The following is an 11,024-nucleotide window of genomic DNA, read 5'->3' on the forward strand; positions in this document are numbered from 1 at the left end:
CAACTCAACCCAAGTTCGATATATCGTATTTTTGGACAATTTCTTCTTCCTTGGTAAACAGCGAATCTTCTACTTTGAACCCATTTTCAAATATCGATTTAAATGGAAAAAGATGTGAAACAAAGTGAAGTCGATCTCCATTAACATTTGTGGCATAAAGACTTGCATAAGATACATTATCCACATGATATTGTTTCATAGAGGTAAAGGGATATATCATTTCACTGTGGATTTAAAAAAGAAAGAGAGAGAGAAATTTCAGATAGCATTGATAGAGGACTTTTATTTCTTTCTCTAACTTTATAACAGTCCAAACAAAACTATTTAAACTCTGAAGCCTCCATCGGCATATATTATTTGCCCAGTGATGTATGAAGCAGCAGGAAGGCAAGAAAAGCAACTAGTGCCGAAATCTCTTTTGGCTCTCCTACGCGACTGATAGGAAGTTGAGACAATATGCTATTTAGTAGTGCTGCATCATCTTCTTTCTGTGTGAAGATAAGATATTATGTCTCACTTAGTAAAATTATTTTCTGTGTAGGAAAAGAAAAGAACGAAAAGATGACAAAAGGTACTAATGACAAGATTATGAGCAGTTAGATATAGCAGTGTGCAAGAATTTATATGACAAGTAAGAACCCATGAAACATGCACAATGATATGGACGTATTATTGACAAACAAAACAATTGGATTATGAGATTTTTCTAGAAATTGTGTTTGTTATATATATAGTTAATCCACTACACTTAAGCAAGGCCATTTTTCGCATTAGTTGTTGATTCATTATTGTCAGCAAAAGGGTGGTTATCTGGTTGCACAGGAGCAAAATCATTTCTGTTAAGAATCTTTGATGCTAAAATCTTAAACACCTTAGAGTGTGTTTGGGATTACAATGGTGACTCCCAAACTGACTTTCCCACTGCCAAAAGTTGGAAAAAATAACTTTAAGCTTAGAATACATGTTGGATGGGTTTTGGGACTAAATGGGCTTATGCTCTAAAAGTAACTTTTTTTTTCAAAGCTCCATTTTATTGCTTTTGCCTTCTCCACCACAAGTCATCCAAAAAAGTGGGGTCCACATGAGGTGAGTGAGAGAATGTTTTTACTTTTTTGCTGGAGAGAGAATGCTGAGTTTGTTTTCTTTTTCTTCCGGCGCTTGAGTCCATTTTTAAGATTAATGAAATCATTTTTAGAGATTGGTGATGATTATGGCTTTGGTAACCTTCCTTCATCTTTTGCCAATAGTGCTTTGAACTTTCAGACAAAATCCAGGTTTAGCGCCAACTTAAAAATGAGTTATGACAATGATAGAACAGCACTCGACACACACAATCAAATTCTTAGTTAGGCAAGGGAGTTTGAGATCCTCAAAAAGAGGTACATTAAGGTAGTCAAAGAATACTAAGCTAGGCTCATTGGGTTGTAAGTCAGGGGATCCACCATTTCCTCACTGTAGGAAGAGATGCAATCATGAAAAATGTATTGGTTTAAAAAAGAAGCAATCCAAAGCGGGTGATCAACAAGTCATGATTATGAGTTTGGGAGGCATTAGATATGGCAGCAATAATGATGCAGAAAACTCAGTTCTCTTTCAGTTCATTTCAAAAGCGACTAAGGAGCAACGAACAGGGATTTCACATAAGCTTATGGTAACATACCACACCAGCCTCCAAAAGTGAGGTCATTATAGGCCCAGGTGCCACTGCATTTACGCGAATATTATCCTTTGCCCATTCCAATGCTAGGTTCTTTGTCACTTGATTCATGGCTCCTGATGAACACAATTATGCAGATATTTCATCAGCTACGTTATTGGCCATGATTCAAATTTACAAAAGCTTATCATGCCATATCATTATCAAATATTATGTCTTATTAGAAAAGTAAATTGAATACCCTACATTCATCCATCCATATATTCAAAGAGAGAAATACAAGATAATGTGACTATGCTTTGAGTCCACAACTCAATATACCAACTCTCTCTCTCTCTCTCTGACTATATTGTGAGAAAAGAGAAATATACCTTTAGATGCTGCGTAGACTGAAACCTGAGGTAAAGCTCTGACACCACAAATGGAGGAGATATTTACTATGGCACCATATTCCGAGGCTTTTAGAAGAGGGTGTGCGAGTTGGCTCAGATGGTAAGCAGACTCAAAATTAGTTTTCATTATTGTGGATATAACATCAGCAGTATAATCTGTTGCTTCCTTGGGTATATTTGTCCCAGCATTGTTTATCTAAGTTAAAAAAAAAAAAAAAAGCATGACGCTAGCTAAAACATGACCATTTCACAAAGAAATATGTCACTTGTTAGCTATTGATTTTGTCCAAGTAATTGTATGTTTTAATTATCTTGTACTGGTACTTAAGAAAGGGGGGGGGGGGTTTCTTTTTCTAGCACACAACTGCAAGCCATGTTTGGTGGAATTGGATTTCATGCGGTTCGTAGTATCCTGTCCAATCTAGCTGGGGAAATCCCATCCATCTGTTTTGATCTAGAAGTTATTGTCACCCCACATCATTAATTGCAAGTTGCAAAATAGGGTCATCTCACTTAGTGCAACAAATGACGTGAAGCAATTACATCCGTAATATAACATATGGCTAGAAATCGTGGTTTTAAAGAGAAATCCATCCAAACACCTCATAAAATCCAATAATTGCTTAATTGTGTCAAAACCATGGTTTTTCAGCTAAAACCATCTTTTCTTATGAAGCCAATTTTGTCTACTTTTTGAGTGGAAAACCGTGATTTTATACACACACGTATGTGTGTATACATGTTAATTATTTTTAAAATAGAATTCTATAAATTACCCGCATGCAATATAACTAGAAAATAATTGCCTCCGCGTTCTATAAATTGCTTTGAAAAATTGACACCTCAAGAAAAGAATTGAAGTCATTTAAAAAAAGAAAAAAAAGTCGACGTGGGTAACTATTCTTTTGGCTCCAATTCCTCAAAAATCACTTGGATTTTGTGAGAGAGAGAGTCTTACTAGGATGTTGAGCTTTCCATGAAAGATTGAGGCAACAGTTTCAATTTCTCACGTTGGTCGCGAAATTGAACATCACAAACTGATCCAGTTGCTCTAAATCCTCTGCTTTCCCACTCTTTTAGACATCTGTCAATATCTTCTTGTTTACGCGAACATATATGCACAGATGCCCCAAATTCTGCTAATTCTTCTGCTACAGCACGCCTAATTCAACAAATCAATAAACACGAATCAGTATTTAGGGAAAAAAAACCCACGTCAAAATAAAAACATGATTAAAATATAAATTTGCTCTGAAAGTTTAGTCGGAAGAAAAAGTTTCTTAGTCCAAATTCACTTCAAAAGTTTAAAATCGCAGCAGTTATTTAAGGGTAAGGATAATATTACTACAAGACAAATTAGCATAAATAAAAAAAACTTCTGGAGCTGTGTTGAATTGAATGAAAGTTGAAATTCAGAAAAGTATATAAAAAAAGTTGAAATTCAGAATATGGCATGGTTCATTTAATGAATGAGGGAAAAGGCCAGTAGAGTTATCAAGAGAAGAAGACAAACCCTATGCCTCGGGTTCCTCCTGTGACTAGAGCGGTCATTCCAGTGAGGGACCATCTTCTGTCTTTGAAGATGACCTTCGCTTCGCCTTCACCCATTTTCGTCGCGAAGTGATACTTTCTGGTATCCTTGGAATGGGAAGAACCTACCACTTGACTTCCTCAACAAGAACATCGAATTTTGTCCTTCATATAAATCCGCCAAGAGATGTGTGGTTCCAAATGCTTGCTTCGGATTTGATGATATCAGGAAATCTGACAAATGGAACAAGACATTCCCCAGAGCTGGACCTGGCCGTCACAACAATAATATAAACAAAATCTTCAAATCTGCAGGGAACATATTATTGATTTGATCGATGATAACGAAGCAATGAAATTTGATGGGTCTGCGAGCTTTTGTGGATGAGTTCATAATTAATAAATCTATCGACAACTTAATTGAAGTATTGTTCTTGACTCATGAGTAATGCCTCGAATTCTTTCACCCGTTAAATTTTTGGAATGCAATTGAAGTGAAATAGATCTTGAATTGGTACAATTTTCGGTTTTTAAGTTTGGTTTTCATCCAATAATTTAATAAAAACATCAACTATTTTACTCTAACGAATGGTTCAAAACTTAAAAGTCTAAAATTGAACCAAGAATAAATTTAAATGACGAGTTTAAACGGGTCGATCCTATATAGTTAAAATTTTAAAAATAACTCATTTTACTAGATTCAGCTTTTAAGCTAGCAGGCATAGGGCCAGCCTTCAAGCTTTTGATCAGTTTAAGAAAAGACATAGGTATGAATAAAATTAAGTAACAAACACCAAATATTATTATATTTAAACATCCATAAATATCTAAAACATCTACTAACAAAATAACAACATTCAAAAATTTCATCAAAAGTACAAATGTACAATAGACAAATACTATCATCAATTGTTCTTCTTTATAAATATGCTTTTTTTTAATGGCAAAAATATTAAGCTTTTCTTCTTCATCAAAATTTTACTTTTAAATTTTGCATTCTAGTTATTAATTAAACAAATTATTGTCTAAAACTAAATCAATCAAACCATTTTGTGAACTTTAATTTCAAAATGATAATAATAACTAAACATTTGAAGTATCATTAACAATGTAAAAAAGTTAATAATATTAATATTACATAAAAAATTAAAAGATAAAAGAAATTATAAAAGCACCTAAATGGACCGACTCTTGGTCTTATAAGATTAGCCCGTTTAAGCCTTTAACCTTACAGAACCAGCCTTTTTAAGTCTGTGTTTCATTTTTTAAAACAAATTTCAAGCCCAGTTTTTACAATTTTTGAGTCTAAATAGGCTAACCCGACATGTTGGCCCGTTTTTCCGATTCTAAATTTAAAGGAACAAAGAATTTGTTTAGATTGGACCGCAATAGATTTGTGAAATTTTCTTAGATTTGTTTAAGCTTTCAAAGATATTCGGAATACGGAAAAAAGGTTTTTAATTATTTTGAGAAGCAACTATACTTTGGGTTGCTTCTTAAAATAATCTGATGACATAGATGGGAAAGAATATCATAAACTTATAGTAATATTTATATTCTTATGTTGGCAAAAAAAAAAACTATAATAACTTTTTTATATTAAAATTAAAATAATTAAACTTGCTTCACGTTGTTTTGCTCCCTCTAGAATTCATCCCTTCTATCCTCATCGGCCACCATCACCTGCTCCACTATTCCGTCCACTTTACCTGCCACCTTCCCCATTTGTATCTGCCACCTTCATGCTCTCTTTGCAAAGCATAGAGCCTTGTAATATCTCCCACCTCAAGTATAAAATTTGTTTTGTTTTGTCGTAATGCATATTATACTATAGATTATATCTTGTATTTAAGATTAGAAGTAGTATATCTTATCAAATCTATGCAAGCAGCTTCTCTCTTTTGCCCTTTTCCTCTTGGTCCCTACACCCCTCCTCTACTACTTTTACCGCCATTAAGTTTTAATGGTGCAGATTATCATTATTATAATTTTCTTTCAAAATATATAAATAAAATCGAAACGCTAAAATTAGATCCATATAGCTCATAGCTATAGTGGAAAAAATAGGGAAAAAATGCTTTATAATACTCCCTCCAGTCCTATTTATACGCTTTAAATTTGGGAAGGAATGCGGTCCAGTTTATAAGTTTTAATTTATGTTTTATCTTAACATTTAATGTATATTTTCAATGTTACCCTTAATTTATTTCTTTTATCCTATTTTTCACACATTTTTTCTCATTTATTTTAAGGGCATATTTAGAAATAAAAGTCTATTTCCAACCTATCTATTACTACCTCTGGTCCTTAATATAATGACCTGTTTGACTTTTATTTTAGTCCTAAATATAAGACTCCAATCCACTTTGTCTCTCATATTTATACATTTTTTTTCAAAGTATCCCTTCTAATAATAAGAGTTTTAGTCAATACACTTGATTAGCAAGGATATTTTAAGAAAGATAACATCTATTTAGAACAAATAACTAACTCAACTTACTTCTTTAATCTCCTCAAATTAGTCAACTGGTTCTTATAATTAGGACCGGAGGTAGTATTTTTAACTAATTTTAACTAATTACTTATTATCTGCAAAATAATTATTTAAAGCATATAATAAAGATAAGACTGAGTAATAGTAGTAGTAATAATAATAAGAAAAAAATTAGAGAGAGGGAATTAGTGGCAACAATATTTATGAGGAAAGATCTTCAAAATTGTAATTATTTAAAAGAGTAAAATAAATTGATTACCCATATGTTTTACCTATATTACAGGAACATCCGTCTATTTTGAAAAAATATATAAATATCTATTGAAATTAAAATATATGTTATACAAACCTCTATTATATGTTTGAGATTTCATTTTATCCATCCAAACCGTTAAGTCTAATTGTCATATCTATTAAACAAATAATTTTTGACACACCAAAAAATAATTATAATACATGTATTTTCAAACTTTTTAATATGTTATAAAATATATTAATTTTGATTATATTATGAAATTATATAATTTTAATTCTTCCCGACATATGACATATTGAAACTTATTTATTTAAGCTTCTTTTAAATAGCTAGAAAATATTTTAAATGAATTTTTTTATCATATAATATAAATTATGTGAGTTTAGAATATTATATAAATCATTTAAATTTATAATTTAAAATTTTTAAACAAAAATTTTGCTGCAAACATTTATATCTTATTTGATCAATTGTATATTTATTTAAAGAATTAATCAAATTTCTGTTTAATTTTTTATGTTTACATTAAAAACTTTATTTTATTTTTTGTCTTGATATGATAAAAACATTAAACAAGTAATTATTTGTAAAAATAAAAAATAAAATGTTTATAAAAAACTAAAATTAAGGTAAAAAATCATAAATTCTTCAAAATAGTTTTAGCCAAAATTTAGGGATTTTGTTATGATGGATAAATTAGTAAATAAGAAAATTTTCATCATAAATTTTAATTAAAAGAGTATCTTTTTAGAATATTCTTAATGAAGTTAAGGGTTGGACTTAAGTATATGTTTTCAAAATAGAATGGAGGTTTATATAATTAGGACAAGAAAGATTAGAGTATGTTAACACTAAAATATAGATTTAAAGATACATATATTCTCTCTCACCACATCCTATAATTTTCTTTATTTAAGAAAATAATAAAAAATTATTTAAATTAATTCAAACTAGTAACTGGCACTAATAATTTATTCATCTATCATCTTTTCAATAATAAAACTCTTTTTTGGGCTTACTGAATAATGAGCCTATCAAAATTATATAATTCAATTAAAAATTAAAAAATAATATAATAATAAATAATATCCATAATTATCAAAAATATCATATATACTCAAACTTGAATCTTCTTACTCCAACTATTATACTATTTTTTATTCTTAATGTAAGAATTAATTAACTAATTTGAATAAATTAAAAAAAATTAATTATTTACAGTAAATAGATGTTACCTATTCTAAAATATTCTTGCTAATTAAAATATATTAGCTAGAATTACCATTTGATATAATTTTTAACCTATACAATTATTAAAACAACTACTTTGAAAAAAATGGATATATACAGGAGACATATAGATTGGAGTCTTATATTTAGAATCAAATTAAAAATTAAACTAGAATAATAAATTATTTATGTTACTTTTCATTCTAAATTTTTAATTTTATTATCTAAGAGGAGTCAAATCCGATTTAAGCCAGTAACCTTTAACTGACTTGACTGGTTTAATGTCTGACCCCATTTTTAATACTTTGTTCTTAAGTTCATTCCTTTTAGGACCAGCAAATTCAACATGGCGAGTTGGAGGAGATGGCTCATTGATCCCCATTAACCACCCCTTTTGGTGCCCTGTGCGATCAGGGTCCAATTTGCTTTCAGACCTTCATATGGTTTCTGACTTCTTATTGCATGCTCCGTCTTCATGGCAGCCCATTCAATGGAATTCCCATCTGGTCATCTCTCTTTACTCCCAAGACATTGCCAATCAATTGCTAAGTGCTCATATTTCCTTCCCTGGGGGCCTCGATAAACTCTGCTGGTCTGCTCATATTTCAAGCACTTCCTTAAGGATCTATATGGATATGATATGGTTGCTCATCCGTTCTGGAGATCTTGGTCTGGTCAATCTCTTTGCCCTTTAAATATTTGCTTCTGACTTGGAAACTGCTCAATAAGGCTTTACCTTACCCTCATCAGATGTGCTTCAATTCCATCATCTCAATGCATTCCTAGTCAGTTTCACAACTGATGAAACTTTAGCTGACGTTTTCTTTGAATGAATGCCCCTCTGCTCAAGCCATTTGGTTTGGATGTTTCAATGTCTATCTGCCTCATCTGAATTTGGATCAGTCTTTGCGTTGGCTTAAGATCATTCTCGTTAATCACCCATAAGGACAATCACAATACTGTGCTTAAAGGAATCATTATCCTACATAATACCATTTGGTTCAATCCAAGCCTTGTATTGCATCAAGGCAAGTTCTCCCCCTCGATGGTCATTCATGAAATCTTCAGTTCTCTATCCTCCTCAGAATTGGCATACCCGAGAAATTACGATCCCGTTTGATATGAAGCATTAAAAATAAAGAATAGAGATTGGGATTACAATTGAGAAAAATCATTAAAAAGTATCTAGCATGAATAATTGTTTGTTGCATGGGATTAGGCAAACCCATGAAAGTGGGATTTTCTCCTATAGTATTCCTCAATACCACTGTTTGTTGCATGGGATTAGGCAAACTCATGAAAGTGAGATTTTCTCCTATAATATTCCTCAATACCATATTCATGGGTATATCTAATATCATCTAACAAGTAATCTCTCATACTAAATGTTATATTAATAGATCTTTTCAATTTTAATCTCAATTCTTATTTCTTATTTTTAATACTTCGAACGGAGACTACAATCAATGGGGTGTAATCCGTTCGAAACTTGGACCTTTTACCTACTGCTTTGCGCATATCCGTATCTGTGACCTTCCTTTGCAGGCTCTTTCTTATGTGCACGCTTCTGTTTGTCTTTGAGCCTCTATACTTTTGGATCGGCCATTCTGGCCTTCTATCTCAAGATATCAAGGCTTTTTCACGTATTTTAATGCTCGGGCGAAATTCACTCAGCTGTGAACATTGAGGCCTCAATCTTCTATTAATGGCTTTTGGCCAAACAAAAAAAAAAAAATCTTCTATTAATGGCATCAACAATATCATCCACTTCCTATCTTACCTTAATCCCATTTCCTATGGCAACACTGATAAACAGACCTTTACCAGATTAATTAGGATCTTATTTACCTTTTCCTCCTTTGGCTTAAGATGTGTTATTCATATCATTTTGCATTTCTCTCTTGAAACCCCAAAAAAACACTTGAACAACGTACACACGCAACGTTTATACTATAGAAAACCGGATTGATATTTAAAGACAAAGGCTAGAGGCCCCACCAAAAACGACGCCTGCGCACTTAAATCATCGTCCAAGACTGAAAGCCCTACCACGCGTGACTACAGAGCGAAAATAAAACATTTTCATATATATAAATACCAAGGTTCAAAAAACCGGATCGGACCGGCCGGTTCAGACCGAAAACCGGTGAACCGGTTCCTGGTCCGGTCTAGTTTAGCTTATGAACCGGTCTTGCAATCATCGGAAAGAACCGGCATGGACGGAAAAAATCGGTACAAACCGGGAAAATTGTTGGGTCAAAGGGTCACCGATTCCTTTTTTTTTAATCACTTCTTTTCCACTCTCACCAGTTGCCGGAGAAGCCATGAAGCGTCTGATGTTGGTCGAAGAAGCTGTAAAACTAAATACTGGACACTGCTGAGATATATGGTAAGAGCAAAGAAAATCATGGAGAGAGACTCAGAAATTTGTTTGGAAGTCTGCTGCGTGCATGCTTCTTTGATTCTACTCGTGGGAGACTAGACGGTGAAGAGGAAGCCGGAAGACAATGGCGGGGGATGAGATATGTATAAAGAAAGAAAAATGACACCAGAAAAGAGCATGAGAGAGGCAGAAAGCAATTGAGAAAGAGAGAGTAATGATGAGTGTTTTCAACAAGCAAGTCTGCCGTGTCCATTGTTGAAGGAGAAGAGAGAGAGAAGGAAAGAAAAAGCTGACTTATTATGACTTATGCGTGTTATGGTGGGAAATGGCAGTAGTATCACGTGGAAAGAGAAGAAAGGGATAAATAAAAAAAAAGGATTTTAATAGGTAAAGAGAAAAGAAGAAAAGATAAAATAGAATAAAAAAAAGAAAAAAAGAAAAAATTTCATATATTTTTATTCATTTTAATTAAATTAACTATTTTAATAATTACCGGTCTGATCCCGGTTGAATCCGATCTGACCCACTAACCCTTAAACCACTATATTAACCGGTTTAGTTCCGGTCCGGTTTTTTGTTCCTTGATAAATACATACATATAGAGAGAAAAGGTGGGGGGGGGGGGGAGAGGGAGATAGAGAGTAGCCGTAGTGGACAGAATTATCAATTTGCATCTTACCTTGTTTCTTCTTCCAAAACTGAGTTGGGAAAAATGTTAAATCTCCGTACACAAATCTGAACATTATTGTTTCCTTCTAATGAACGACTGCCCCTTTCATCGAGCAGTTGAATTACCAGTATTACAATATCACACATCAAAAGCTTCTAAATAATAAAACTATTTACAAAGGAAAAATTAGAGTAAAAAATCATGATCAAGAGACTAGAAAAATGAACATGATGCAAAAACTGGCTTCACCCAGCACAAGAACTTCAGGACAGCACCCTGCAGCGCATAAAACAACAAATAGACAAGAAACTAAAACAGTTGAACAATTGAGTCAGTTCAGCGCACAAACACTTCGGTTCCCAAGAAACCTAAGAATTATCCACAAGCACAACGGACATCCTCAGAGACCATC

At 32.6% G+C, this 11,024-nt stretch overlaps 1 pseudogene; it reads right to left on the reverse strand.

Moving 5' to 3' along the window:
- Window positions 1-152: 152 nt before the first annotated feature.
- Window positions 153-3,657, reverse strand: LOC114759633 (tropinone reductase homolog At5g06060-like; annotated as a pseudogene).
- Window positions 3,658-11,024: the final 7,367 nt, after the last annotated feature.

Source organism: Neltuma alba, unplaced genomic scaffold (genome assembly GCF_004799145.2).
Source record: "Neltuma alba isolate B1F8T4 unplaced genomic scaffold, ASM479914v2 tig00010875_pilon, whole genome shotgun sequence".
NCBI classification, from domain to species: domain Eukaryota; kingdom Viridiplantae; phylum Streptophyta; class Magnoliopsida; order Fabales; family Fabaceae; genus Neltuma; species Neltuma alba.